General features: G+C 40.0%; 1 pseudogene; it reads left to right on the forward strand.

The window, feature by feature from the left end:
• Window positions 1-1,434: 1,434 nt before the first annotated feature.
• Window positions 1,435-1,899, forward strand: LOC147726916 (large ribosomal subunit protein eL30 pseudogene; annotated as a pseudogene).
• The last annotated feature ends 13,415 nt before the right edge of the window (window positions 1,900-15,314 follow it).

A 15,314-nucleotide genomic window follows, 5' to 3' on the forward strand; every position in this document is an offset into this window, starting at 1 on the left:
AGTTTGCTATTGCATGGCACGGCTTGGCTTGCTATGGCTTGGTAGGAGCACGCACCAAAACACAACAACCCCGCTCTACTTTCAGCAAGCGAGCAGGGAAAAAAATGGATTGCTGTGAGATCCAGGGAGCTGTATGTTAGCAGCTCCCTGAATCTAAATGCGATGCTGGCTTCTGCATGAGGCAGGGAGCCAGCAGGGGCTGCAGGGGCCTTCAGGCTCCCCCTGCTTTCCCCATCATTGAAAACATGGGTGCCCTGTGCGAGATCAGGACACCTATACTACAGGCCAGTCCCGGGGCATGAGGTCCCCGGGGCTGAATTCTTCCTGGGACGGGGTCCACACAGACCCCTCCCTTTTAAAAAATATTATAAAAAAGGGCAGGCCCCAGGGTGGGGTCCCCAGGGCTGAAAATGGCCCAGGGAAGGGGAGACATGCCGCCCCCTTCCTTTATTTAAAATAAAGATTGTAATAAAAAAGAAATGCCAGACCCAGGGAGATGGGGTCCCCAGACCGAAAATAGAAAAGCAAGCACCTTATTGCAGGCCCTGCCCCTTTTCTCCACCAGCCTGCAAGCGCTGGTTGGGGATGAAATAGTTTGAATGTTTTAATTGTATTTGAATATATTTATCTATTGTTAGGTTCTTAGGTCTGAAGGCGAGTAGGAGAGTGGGGGGGAATGTTTTTAATATATATTTTAAGATTGTTTGAAGTTGATTTATTTAGTACATATTAATTTTTTGAGTCAATATTACCTACATAAATTATATTATTTATACATTGTTTAAATGTTAATTTGTAAAAAACTGTTAGTTCATTTCTATTAATGTTTTAATTTAGTTAAAAAGATTATTTAGATCATGTCAATTATTTGTCTATAATAATGTAATATTTATTCATTGTATTTCCATATTGCATTATAAAACCCAAACCCCGGAAAGGATTCCCACCAACTTTGGCAGAAAGGTAGATCTTCCGCCAGAAAAAGTTGTTTTTGTAATTTGATGCAAATCTGTATAGCAGTTTTTGAACAATTAATGATTGTATAATATCATGCTGTAGGGGATCACAAATCTGATGGTGAGATTGTATTGGCAGTTCCAAGTTCTGAATACCCTGATCCCCGAACCCTTGGGCAAAAATCCTTTTTAAAACAATTGCTGTATATTCACACAGTAGCCCGTGACATTGAAAAAAACACCTTCAGGGTGGGCCAGGGGATGGGAAAATGGTGCATATGCTATTTAGGGGTAGGGGATGCATGGCCCCTTCCATTAAGCCACTAAGGAGTCCTGAGGCCAACATTCTTATAAAGGAAGGTGGTTTGTGGCCCTCCTCCCCAAACCTCTAAGAGTCTCCATACCCTGGGGCTGTCATTTTAACCACCTCTCCATGAGCCTGATTAGGCTCCGGGGACCATATGAAACGCGTTGCATTGTGGGGGCTCCTTCCTTTCTCTCTACCCGGCCATATTGGTGGTGCAGTACTGCGCTAAAGCATCTCCCGGCGTCAGGATGGTGGCCGCCAAGAAGACGAAAAAGTCCCTGGAGTCTATCAATTCGAGACTCCAACTGGTAATGAAAAGTGGCAAGTATGTGCTGGGATACAAACAAACGCTGAAAATGATTCGCCAGGGGAAAGCCAAACTGGTGATCCTTGCCAACAACTGCCCTGCTCTGAGGAAGTCTGAGATCGAGTGTTATGCCATGTTGGCAAAGACTGGTGTGCATCACTACAGTGGGAACAACATTGAACTGGGCACAGCTTGTGGAAAATACTACAGAGTATGCACATTGGCAATCATTGCTCCAGGTAATTCCGATATCATTAGAAGCATGCCAGAGCAGACTGGCGAGAAATAAAATCTGTGCGACTTTTGTTCTAAATAAAACTGGTTTCACATATCCCTCAGGGCCACAACTCAGAAAATGCAGGGCTCCTCTGCCAGAGCCATTGAATGGTCCTGCGGTTTGTTCAGTGATGATGTTGCAGGGAGCCTACAACGGGACACTATGCTCGAGAGTGTGGGCAGGGAAAAAGCAATGTGCTCCTATTGGTGGGAGAACAAAGCAGCTCCCATTGGGTGGGAGCACAAAACTTTTACCCACCCATGCTCTTAGACATAGAAAGACCGTTAATTGTTCCAACCATGTGGTAGTGAAAGAAAACACCTGCAAGGTGGAAGCAATGCCTGCTCCTGCTAAACCCATGATGGGTGTCAATCAGGGGAGCCAGCGGGGCAGCAGGGACCATGGGCCTCCTACCACAGCACCCCACTCGGGGAACACCCCTTAAAGAAAATAAACAAGCTGACTCCTGCAGGAGACTCAGGAAAATTAGGGGAATGCTGGGTGGTAGGAAATTTGTGGCTCCCCACAGGTTCCAGAACGTTGCCTCACAGAAATCAGGGAAAAATGTGTGTTTTTAATAAAAAACTGATTTTTGCAAAGGGTTTTGGGAAAGAAAAGCTGATGAAAGTGATGCAGTTTACACTACCCAGCACACCCCCTGATGTTTAGTTATCAGACGTTTCTGGGTATGGTAGGTTTCCTTAGGTGTTAGCTGAGCTATGGCATAAAATCTACAGCTATCCACTTTTCAAAAAACAGGATGGATTCTGCTGGGTGAAGTAGTATGTCTTCAAGTCAGGGTTTAAGGCATTCTCCATTGCAGACACTTGGCTAAGCTAAACAAGTGTGGTAATAGAGAACAATAGAACATTTCATTTTACCAACTGTATTTCTCTGCATTTGTGGCTTCTAAATGAAAGCCAGTGTGCAAGAAAGAAGACATTTAGCAAAAGGCCTTCAGAATCACATAATAGTATGGGTAACGCCAAAGTAAGAGATGTTCAAATGGGCACAGCTCCAAAACTTAGTATTTGGTGTACATTTCAGAAAAACTTTGGTTTCCCTCATGCCAATGTTTCACTCTTTATATTTCACCATATATATTGCTCTATCCTCAGTACATAATGAAAAAACATTATAACGTATAGCTCAGTGTTTGGCTCTGGGTTCCTTGGGTTGTTGGACATTTTTCAAACCCTATATATCCCATAACCAGAAGGGTTGAGCGGACATAATGTTATATAATAACATAACATAATGTTATATTGATTTTGCAGTCACTGATCATGACAAGAAGTTACAATAAAAATTTTATAAAAAATTCTCTTTTTTTCCTACTCACTTTCAATATTTTGTTCTATTTAGTTTCTTTATGTAAACCTTGAGGGATCCACACAAAGGACCCCTTTATGAATTCAGAATGTCATCTTTCATTGAGAAATCAATACCTTTCTGTAATCACCCATAGTTTTCATACCTGTTCCCACCACAAATTGCAAGTAGATTGAAATCACAAAAATAAGGACAATTTGGGCTACCTCTTAGAAAAATGCCAAAGCTGTGATCAAAAATATTTGTCTTAATTCAGTCTGCTTGTTCCTGAAAGCTGGAAAGATGGCAATTTTAGCGCAGAAAACCTTTTGTTGAAGTCATTTTTAGGGGGGAAACAGGCACTTTCACTGCAGCAGTTTTTCCCAAAAAACCCAAATAATTTGCTATATTTTAGCTATTTTCTTGGAAAGCTTTAAGGAAATCCACAAACCCTAGGCATTCTAAGAAATTCCATGATGTACAAAAAAGGATGCAAATTTTGCAATGATAACTTATGTGGAAAAAGGTTATAGAGCTCTAATGCCTAAATGCATCAATCATTTTAGGAAGTGCAAATGGTGCGAATCGCAAAATTCGGCCGTTTGCACTTCCTAAATTGGTTTCTGGGATGCATCAAGCATTTTGGAAAATCGCTATTTTTAGCGAATTCCAAAAATGCGATTGCTTTTAAGGAATCGCAAATTAGCGATTCCTTAAAAGCAATGCATGATTATTTTTAAAATTGCAATTTCGCAATTAGGGATTGCAAATTACCACGAAATTGAACCTCGTGGTAATTTGCAAAAATGTGTCAAAATGCCCAAAGATGCATTTTAAAACACTGTCATGTTACAGACACACATGTCCTTAGGACATGTGTGTGTGTAACATGCACTTTAAAATACATTTCAGGGGTGTAGGGGGGGTTCCTTTGGACCCCCCCTGCACCCATGGAATGCATTAACATTTTGCGAATTCCAATTTGCGAATTCGCAATTCCCATTGATTCCTATGGGCCTTTTTGCCCATAGGAATCAATTGGGATTGCGAAATCGCAATTTGGAATTCGCAAAATATTTGCGATTCGGTAAAAATTGCGATTTTTACCGAATCGCAATTAAATTGCGAAAATAATGATGAATTGCCATTTGTGATTCCTTATTTGCGATTCCTTATTTTTCGTAAATAAGGAATCGCAAATGCAGACGTTGATGCATCTACCCATAAGTGCGAAGTAGCCCAAATAGCCAAAAAAGGGATTAGCACTAGGGTGGAAGCCCCAGAAGTTAAGCGATTTAGGGTTATTAGTGTTGATTATGTAGCTTCAAATTGTAGAATGTATTGCACTTGCTATGAAGCTGCCCAGAACATGTAGCTGGGCATCATCCTTTCCTGCAATTAGAACCTTAAGAGTTCAAACCATCAGTTAAACTATTATAAGATGGCTCCTGCTGATAAACATCCAATCATGGGCTAAAATAATACAATCTGAATAACAGATGGTTGTACTTTTGGACAACTTTGTCACTGGGAAAAATAAGAAATTCAATTGCTAAATGAGAAGCGACAGCAACAGTCTCCCACATTGAATGTGATCATGGATTTGATTCATGTCCTTTAGGTAGTCATAACTGGCTACCTCACCTATCAGCCAAGAACTTTACAGAAACAATACTTAAAGAAGCTACATGATCCAATCTTAATTTACGTAAGGTTGGAGAATACTTTGCTATATTTTGAGATATGAAATGTAAAGCAAGTCGTTTTTATATTTAAAAAAATGTATATAACATTGGCAATTCATTAATGTACCACACATTTTGGAAGGAAATGACAATGTGAATGATTTATAGTATTAATATTCTATACAATATTTACTTATTTATTATATTGTTCAACATTGATGTTCAAAATGTTGGTAGGAATGTTTCAAGATAGTTTAAAGAATATTCACCATTACTGACACATTTTGTACTGCCCTAGAAAATATATCTGGGCACTAGGCTTGGTAGCCGTGTGGGACCTTCATTTGATCATCTGGAGGTAGTGGGAAGTTTGAGAACATGTTCATCCAAGCACTATATTGACAAGCGGACATCTTTGGCACAATAGTGCATATAGTAAGGTTCAAGGTACAGTAAACATTTGTAGAGTAACTATCTCTAACAGATAAATATTGACTCTAAAGTGGAAAAGTGTGTGCACAAACAAAAGATTTAGGAAGGTATTAAAAGCCACTTCATTGATGTTTTGTTGTTGCCTGTGCCCCGGGCAATTCAGAATGGATGATTCCCATGAGGAGAGCAAGGTCAGTACTGTTTGAAAATGGTAGGCCTCAGTCTATAGTGCCATAGTGAGTCGAAATCCACAGTTTGGATTGCTACCAAGAGCAATTACCAGTGGTTTAAACTATTTACAAGCTTTCCTCCATCACCTTTTATGTGTTTTCTCTCCCAAAATTGCCAGTTGTGCTGTGTCTGAAAATTCCACAACAGTTGAACCTCACAGTCTGCTGTATTGGCAGCAGTACATCAATAGGCTAGTTTATAGTTGTAACATATGGTGAGTGATTCAAGTAGGGAGGAAAGCCCAGTTTTAAGGTTTGACCCACAATCATCCAAGATAAGGCTCCAGTAACAATGTCCCAGTCTGGGTCACTTACTTGGAGAACATTCATGACACACTTGCACTTTAAGAGTCCCTTACAAGTGTCATTCATCTCTTCTAGATAAGAGCTTGGGAGATAAAAGGAAGCTCCAAATGGAAAACCTGATTGATAGAGATGGAAATAAATGCTCTTTAGAGCATCTTGAAACCTTGTGTCCTGAGAATGAGTAGACTAAGGGGCACTGCCTGTGAATAGCCAAGGCAGGAATACAAGAGAACAGGAAATTGCTGCAGCGTGAAAAGGCATGGAAAAGTCATTTTGTGAGAAAGGAGGAACCCCAGCTGTTGCAATGAGATGAATATTTAAAGTACATCAGTAAAAGGGTTGAATATTTTATCAGGGTGCTTGAGCATCAAAAGCAATATCGATGCAGACCTTTATAATTTTATCTGCAAAAGAAACTTCATGGGAAATGATAGTCTTCACACCGAACAAAATCAATGCATACACAGAGGAAGAAGGATAGAGTTCATGAGCAATGGAATGGCAAAGTGCATGTTACAGATGAAATGCCTAGGAGAGAAGCAGTTAGCTCCCATATACCATTTAAAAACAGAACACCTTAATAGTCAATCTCCCAAATGCATCCTGGAGCAAACCCAAGCACACATTAATGTAAAAACATCATACAACCTGACTCATGCCAATCTTGGTCCTGTGGCAAGTTAATTGCAAGGTGTTCATCAGGTACATAAGGTCAACATACATGCATGGTCCACTTAAATATTACAGGCCCACATCATTATTTGCTGTGAGGATCCAATCTTCAACAATCGGTGACGTTAAAAAAGGACCAAGCAACACAATGATTGGATCTGAAGCTTATCCCTACTGTATTGTAGAGCTGTCTTAGCTCGATCATAAAATACTCACCTCAAGGAAGTCATACTAATAAAGGATTATTTTTGACGTCCCAAGTTTAATTCAGTAATTTTATCCTAATTAAATACTTCATGTTCCAATACCCTAATTTACTCTGTTTCCCACTATATGTAAAGCTGATACAATCTTGAAGAATGGTTTAAACATATTTCGAGTCCAGTGTTTGTATAACAAAACTCAATTTAGTAAGGAAGCCGGTTAGGAATGTATGCTACAGGTTTTTCATTATTCCCTGGATCAAAGGTAGTTCAAGCCAAGTAAGCGCTTTAAGGGAATCCTTATTTGCTTTACATGCCCTGTGCAAATATTGTAATACCTACCAAAAGTAAATGTCTTAGCACAAATTCAAACTTTATCTGTACTTGTGATGAAGCTTTAGTTAAATTATAGAATGGAAGAATCCTCAAGGTCCTGTGGCCACCCATACATTTTGTGTACCACAATAAGCAGAAAACCTATACATCAGTTAAACATGACTTTTACTTTAACCAAGTATGATGCACCATTAGACTTTAGTTCAATATACCGTTTTTTCATTGTATTAAATAGGATACTTGTCTCCATTGTAGTTTGTTTAAATGGCTATCCATTGAGGCTTATCACACCCCCTTTTAAGCAAGATACCACATCAATTACTGCCTTCCACAGATGCCATTGAAAAGTATGTATGTTTCTGAAAAAAACAGATACATTGCACTACAGAGATGCTATCACATAGATTATTACAATATTGGGTCATAACAAAAGGTGAGCTCACACAGGGTGAAAATCTCTGATTTGGAAGGTCACTACCTGCTTAAATGTAAAGCATGCCTGATTAAAAACACTTTTAAGTAAATTACTTAACAGATTGGATGACAATGATTTCTGTGACTGTCAGAACAATAGATCCTTCAGTACCTGGGGATCTAAATGGTCAGTATGTTTAATATTTCGAGTTAATTTTGTCTTTGGCTCTGTAGCTATAAAATTATCACCATGCTAAGACTGACTATACACTAAGTGCCCTCTTAATTTGAGGAGCAATCCATACAAGGCTCACACACCTTTTATTTGCCTTTGCCTCTACACCTTCAAGGATAAAATGATGCAATTGGCAAACACAAAGACAGCTATCAGGACTGTACCATTCAACTTGAAGAAAAGGCATGTTTTGCAAAGTATGGAACAAATCCTAGGAACACAACAGTTAATACTCGTGTTATTCATCCCATGTAAGTGAGAAGCTTTAATTTTAATGAGAATAACATTGAAATTACCTATTCATAGAAGAGTTTCAAGATACTTGACACCAGTCCAGATAATATAACTACTTGATGTAGAGACCTGTAGATATATCAAACTAAGTTACAAAACCAGTTGAATAACCAATATCCTAATATAGCATTGAGTGTCAATGGTGTAAACAAATACACATAGTAAACAAAGTCCTAGGCTACCTTCATTAAAAACAAACTGAAAAAGAATTGAAATGGAAGAGGGACTACAGCCTGGTGACACTGTGACAGAGAACAATTAGAGTGATGATCATAATGCATCATATATTCCCCATTCACATTGGAGGGTGTGCTGATAAAGAGGGAGAGCCGTTCAACAACTGGAGTTGCTGAAATTAAAGGAAGAAACGTGACATTCATGTTGATGTCTGTGACTCAAACTTGACCCTTACCTTGTTTTTTACCCACGCTGAAGTGCGTTTTCATACCATTAAATACTATCTTGCCCGGGGTAAACCCATATTCCCAGGCTCACATACCTGAACTTGAAAGTAATTGCAAAAACCACTGGCATAACATAAGTGAGGAGCAAAATGCCTATACCAGAACCACTTGGGCCATTATGCAGCCAGTAACTTCGGAGATCAAGTCTCAAGCGCCATTGACAACTCATTGCCGCTTCCACCTTCTGTAATCTGGATTTGATTCATGTCCTTTAGGTAGTCATAACTGGCTACCTCACCTATCAGCCAAGAACTTTACAGAAACAATACTTAAAGAAGCTACATGATCCAATCTTAATTTACGTAAGGTTGGAGAATACTGTGCTATATTTTGAGATATGAAATGTAAAGCAAGTCGTTTTTATATTTAAAAAAATGTATATAACATTGGCAATTCATTAATGTACCACACATTTTGGAAGGAAATGACAATGTGAATGATTTATAGTATTAATATTCTATACAATATTTACTTATTTATTATATTGTTCAACATTGATGTTCAAAATGTTGGTAGGAATGTTTCAAGATAGTTTAAAGAATATTCACCATTACTGACACATTTTGTACTGCCCTAGAAAATATATCTGGGCACTAGGCTTGGTAGCCGTGTGGGACCTTCATTTGATCATCTGGAGGTAGTGGGAAGTTTGAGAACATGTTCATCCAAGCACTATATTGACAAGCGGACATCTTTGGCACAATAGTGCATATAGTAAGGTTCAAGGTACAGTAAACATTTGTAGAGTAACTATCTCTAACGTATAAATATTGACTCTAAAGTGGAAAAGTGTGTGCACAAACAAAAGATTTAGGAAGGTATTAAAAGCCACTTCATTGATGTTTTGTTGTTGCCTGTGCCCCGGGCAATTCAGAATGGATGATTCCCATGAGGAGAGCAAGGTCAGTACTGTTTGAAAATGGTAGGCCTCAGTCTATAGTGCCATAGTGAGTCGAAATCCACAGTTTGGATTGCTACCAAGAGCAATTACCAGTGGTTTAAACTATTTACAAGCTTTCCTCCATCACCTTTTATGTGTTTTCTCTCCCAAAATTGCCAGTTGTGCTGTGTCTGAAAATTCCACAACAGTTGAACCTCACAGTCTGCTGTATTGGCAGCAGTACATCAATAGGCTAGTTTATAGTTGTAACATATGGTGAGTGATTCAAGTAGGGAGGAAAGCCCAGTTTTAAGGTTTGACCCACAATCATCCAAGATAAGGCTCCAGTAACAATGTCCCAGTCTGGGTCACTTACTTGGAGAACATTCATGACACACTTGCACTTTAAGAGTCCCTTACAAGTGTCATTCATCTCTTCTAGATAAGAGCTTGGGAGATAAAAGGAAGCTCCAAATGGAAAACCTGATTGATAGAGATGGAAATAAATGCTCTTTAGAGCATCTTGAAACCTTGTGTCCTGAGAATGAGTAGACTAAGGGGCACTGCCTGTGAATAGCCAAGGCAGGAATACAAGAGAACAGGAAATTGCTGCAGCGTGAAAAGGCATGGAAAAGTCATTTTGTGAGAAAGGAGGAACCCCAGCTGTTGCAATGAGATGAATATTTAAAGTACATCAGTAAAAGGGTTGAATATTTTATCAGGGTGCTTGAGCATCAAAAGCAATATCGATGCAGACCTTTATTATTTTATCTGCAAAAGAAACTTCATGGGAAATGATAGTCTTCACACCGAACAAAATCAATGCATACACAGAGGAAGAAGGATAGAGTTCATGAGCCATGGAATGGCAAAGTGCATGTTACAGGTGAAATGCCTAGGAGAGAAGCAGTTAGCTCCCATATACCATTTAAAAACAGAACACCTTAATAGTCAATCTCCCAAATGCATCCTGGAGCAAACCCAAGCACACATAAATGTAAAAACATCATACAACCTGACTCATGCCAATCTTGGTCCTGTGGCAAGTTAATTGCAAGGTGTTCATCAGGTACATAAGGTCAACATACATGCATGGTCCACTTAAATATTACAGGCCCACATCATTATTTGCTGTGAGGATCCAATCTTCAACAATCGGTGACGTTAAAAAAGGACCAAGCAACACAATGATTGGATCTGAAGCTTATCCCTACTGTATTGTAGAGCTGTCTTAGCTCGATCATAAAATACTCACCTCAAGGAAGTCATACTAGTAAAGGATTATTTTTGACGTCCCAAGTTTAACTCAGTAATTTTATCCTAATTAAATACTTCATGTTCCAATACCCTAATTTACTCTGTTTCCCACTATATGTAAAGCTGATACAATCTTGAAGAATGGTTTAAACATATTTCGAGTCCAGTGTTTGTATAACAAAACTCAATTTAGAAAAGGAAGCCGGTTAGGAATGTATGCTGCAGGTTTTTCATTATTCCCTGGATCAAAGGTAGTTCAAGCCAAGTAAGCGCTTTAAGGGAATCCTTATTTGCTTTACATGCCCTGTGCAAATATTGTAATACCTACCAAAAGTAAATGTCTTAGCACAAATTCAAACTTTATCTGTACTTGTGATGAAGCTTTAGTTAAATTATAGAATGGAAGAATCCTCAAGGTCCTGTGGCCACCCATACATTTTGTGTACCACAATAAGCAGAAAACCTATACATCAGTTAAACATGACTTTTACTTTAACCAAGTATGATGCACCATTAGACTTTAGTTCAATATACCGTTTTTTCATTGTATTAAATAGGATACTTGTCTCCATTGTAGTTTGTTTAAATGGCTATCCATTGAGGCTTATCACGCCCCCTTTTAAGCAAGATACCACATCAATTACTGCCTTCCACAGATGCCATTGAAAAGTATGTATGTTTCTGAAAAAACAGATACATTGCACTACAGAGATGCTATCACATAGATTATTACAATATTGGGTCATAACAAAAGGTGAGCTCACACAGGGTGAAAATCTCTGATTTGGAAGGTCACTACCTGCTTAAATGTAAAGCATGCCTGATTAAAAACACTTTTAAGTAAATTACTTAACAGATTGGATGACAATGATTTCTGTGACTGTCAGAACAATAGATCCTTCAGTACCTGGGGATCTAAATGGTCAGTATGTTTAATATTTCGAGTTAATTTTGTCTTTGGCTCTGTAGCTATAAAATTATCACCATGCTAAGACTGACTATACACTAAGTGCCCTCTTAATTTGAGGAGCAATCCATACAAGGCTCACACACCTTTTATTTGCCTTTGCCTCTACACCTTCAAGGATAAAATGATGCAATTGGCAAACACAAAGACAGCTATCAGGACTGTACCATTCAACTTGAAGAAAAGGCATGTTTTGCAAAGTATGGAACAAATCCTAGGAACACAACAGTTAATACTCGTGTTATTCATCCCATGTAAGTGAGAAGCTTTAATTTTAATGAGAATAACATTGAAATTACCTATTCATAGAAGAGTTTCAAGATACTTGACACCAGTCCAGATAATATAACTACTTGATGTAGAGACCTGTAGATATATCAAACTAAGTTACAAAACCAGTTGAATAACCAATATCCTAATATAGCATTGAGTGTCAATGGTGTAAACAAATACACATAGTAAACAAAGTCCTAGGCTACCTTCATTAAAAACAAACTGAAAAAGAATTGAAATGGAAGAGGGACTACAGCCTGGTGACACTGTGACAGAGAACAATTAGAGTGATGATCATAATGCATCATATATTCCCCATTCACATTGGAGGGTGTGCTGATAAAGAGGGAGAGCCGTTCAACAACTGGAGTTGCTGAAATTAAAGGAAGAAACGTGACATTCATGTTGATGTCTGTGACTCAAACTTGACCCTTACCTTGTTTTTTACCCACGCTGAAGTGCGTTTTCATACCATTAAATACTATCTTGCCCGGGGTAAACCCATATTCCCAGGCTCACATACCTGAACTTGAAAGTAATTGCAAAAACCACTGGCATAACATAAGTGAGGAGCAAAATGCCTATACCAGAACCACTTGGGCCATTATGCAGCCAGTAACTTCGGAGATCAAGTCTCAAGCGCCATTGACAACTCATTGCCGCTTCCACCTTCTGTAATCTCTATGAGACATTCCAATGAGACCTTGCAATATATCCACATTGTTTTGGAATTCCTGAGAGATCCTGTTGGATATGGTGTTGTTATGAATATATTTTGAGACGTTTCTATTTTGTTTAAGCAATGCAGTGCAACAACCAATGTTGCTTTGCTGAGCTGGGGGAAATAGAGACAGCATGTAGCAACATATCTACAAAGATATGTCTCTGATGCTTCCTTCTCAAGTACTGGCACACTTGTTGGCTGCCTAGTGACATGCACACTCCTTATCATTACAATGCAAATGTGCATGCGTGAGTCTAACGTGGGTCTTGTACTGTAAGCATAATGTTAGGGTACAAAATACTATGCTTACACTTACTTTTAAACTTTTCCCATTTAGTGAAGTAAGGTACACTTGCAAAGTTAGAAAAGTTTGGATAAAATACATCTTTTGTCTTACTTTGCACCAACTTCAAGGAGGTGTAATAAGTTGGTGCACATCCCTGGCTACAAATATTATTATACAGGACTTTGAGTCAAAAATGATAGGTGCTTACATTGAACACCTATGGATTAAGCTAGTGCAAAATAGGAAAAGTAGGCAAACAAGTTTTGTGCTGGAAAGTTAATCCTAAATCCATATTTCACAGTGGTTCATGTCTTATTTGGTGACTTTTTACCAATGAAATCCGGTCCATGGTATTTCTAAAAAATGGCTAGATTCAATTTTACATGGGGCATCAGTTGAAACCTTTTGGCAGGTGGACACAAAGATGACCACAAAAGGAATAGAGGTCTGATATTAACCAGAGTTTCTCTAATATAAATTAACTCACTACCACAATGGGCAGGTATTTTCCTTTGAATTCCGGAATAGTAATTAGAAATGCTTTGGGGAAATACACCCTGATATTTTTGTTTATCACATAGAAATTTGGAGGAGACAGGATTAAAGTAGATAATTTGCCCTCTTATGGGCTTTTGCATCCATTGCTCCTGAACACCAGAAAGCCTTTAAACAATAAGATACAGTAGCAGCAATGAATGAAAAAAACTGCAGCAAGATTGCCACCAGGTAGGAGCTCGGCCTTAGAGCTCCCGGGTTGGGGATCATCGAATCGGTAACTAGCACCTAGTTAACTCAGCCATCCACCCAGCACCACCCTACGTCACAGAGGTACGGCTCACTAAGACTACGGACCTACTATTTGAAGTCGCTCACCTGCAATGGGGATCTGCAGGAGTACTCGCCTCATCCGCCTCGATGCCCTCGCCCCATCCACCTCGGCAACCATGGTCTGCTGTGATTGCTTCGAGACTGCACGGTGCCCCAGCAAGGAATCAGTCTCATCCGCCTCGGCGTCTATAGTCAGGTGTGCTAGTTTCTTTTGCCTGTGACCTCCGTCTGGCTCGTTCACCGCAAGATCCCATGGCGCCCCAGTGAAGAGTTGGCCTGTCATCGAACCGGCAGGGGGGTGATTATGTTGATGCATGCTGACTCCAGGTGTGGCTGGTTAGGGCTCTGCACCCTGCTTCTGCGCAGCCCACAACACACTGGCTGAGTCCAGGTTCTGCCTCCGGGATTGGGTGTCTGTCGCCCCGGTCTGCTGGCCTCTTTGCTGCCTTCGGGGGCATGGCATCTGTCGCCCCGGCCGCTGACCTCTTAACTACCTTTGTGGGCATCTGCTGGTACTGCTGCCTCGATTAAGGATTAGGGTGACGTGGGGCAAAGACCTTCGTCTGTGTGGCCTGCAGAGCTCACATAACTTCGGCTTTCTCGCACTCCGCATGGGCTGATTGATTTGATAGATGTATGATTTGCACTCTGCCTAGGAGAGACAATTTGCTGCCAGGATCGGAGGCATGACCCGCCAGCCTGCAACTTCAAAGCAGGTGCCATCGCTGAGGGCAGAGTGCTAGGTGAATTGTGCTCTGGACTCTTTGTCTCCGATGCCTCTACTCCCGATGCGGAGGAGCGATGTTCTCTGCCTTTCTCCTAGCTAGCTACCTTTCGTCTGGGTGCGGAGGAGTGACGCCTCCGCCAGACGATCGGCCCGGGACCGGGTTCGCCTAACCTTTCCCTATAGCAATGGTGGCTCACTCCGATCTGTGGGGCCACTGCCTCTCGAAGGCTGCTGCGGCTGTTGCTCTGAGCCTCAGATATGGGCATCACATGTTTCTTCTGCCATTGCTCTCATTTTGACCATCAGTTTCAGTTTCATTTTGTCTTTATTTCGAATAAAATTCATAAAACACGACATACATTACATAATAAACTACTTTGAGCATGCCCACAAATTATATAAAAAAAGTGTAGCAACAATCAACATACAATCATTTCATGACAATTAATTTAAAAGGGTTTTCAATTTCATTGAACGGATCAGCCACGCCCACCCCAGAAATTTGGCTACGCAAATCACAGACATTTCAGTTCGTATATCACGTAATTTCAGCAGGGCTTCACGATGTCCCCCACAATTCAAGGTTATACATATAGATTTCAGCCATTTCAATCGAGGGGCTCGATATACTGGGCATGCAAAAAACAGATGGCCAATGCTTTCTATCTGGTCGGGACAAAAAAAACATTTATTGCTTGCATTCTTCGCCCACTTCGTAGTAAAGGAGTTGATGGGCAATGTACCTACCCGAAACTGATGATACAGTTTATGGTCTAGGGTTTTGCAAATCAAATCCCAATAGGGCTCAAAGGACGGTGTTACCTTATGTGTTAAAAAGAGTCCCGTTAGACTATTGTCCGAAGAATGAGTGACCAGCGTAAGTTTTTTTGTAGCCCAGAAAAGATCCTTAAACTCTTGTTTCGATGGAAATCTGGAGCATTCA

The sequence above is a fragment of the Lissotriton vulgaris genome, chromosome 3_1 (genome assembly GCF_964263255.1).
Source record: "Lissotriton vulgaris chromosome 3_1, aLisVul1.2, whole genome shotgun sequence".
NCBI lineage: Eukaryota > Metazoa > Chordata > Amphibia > Caudata > Salamandridae > Lissotriton > Lissotriton vulgaris.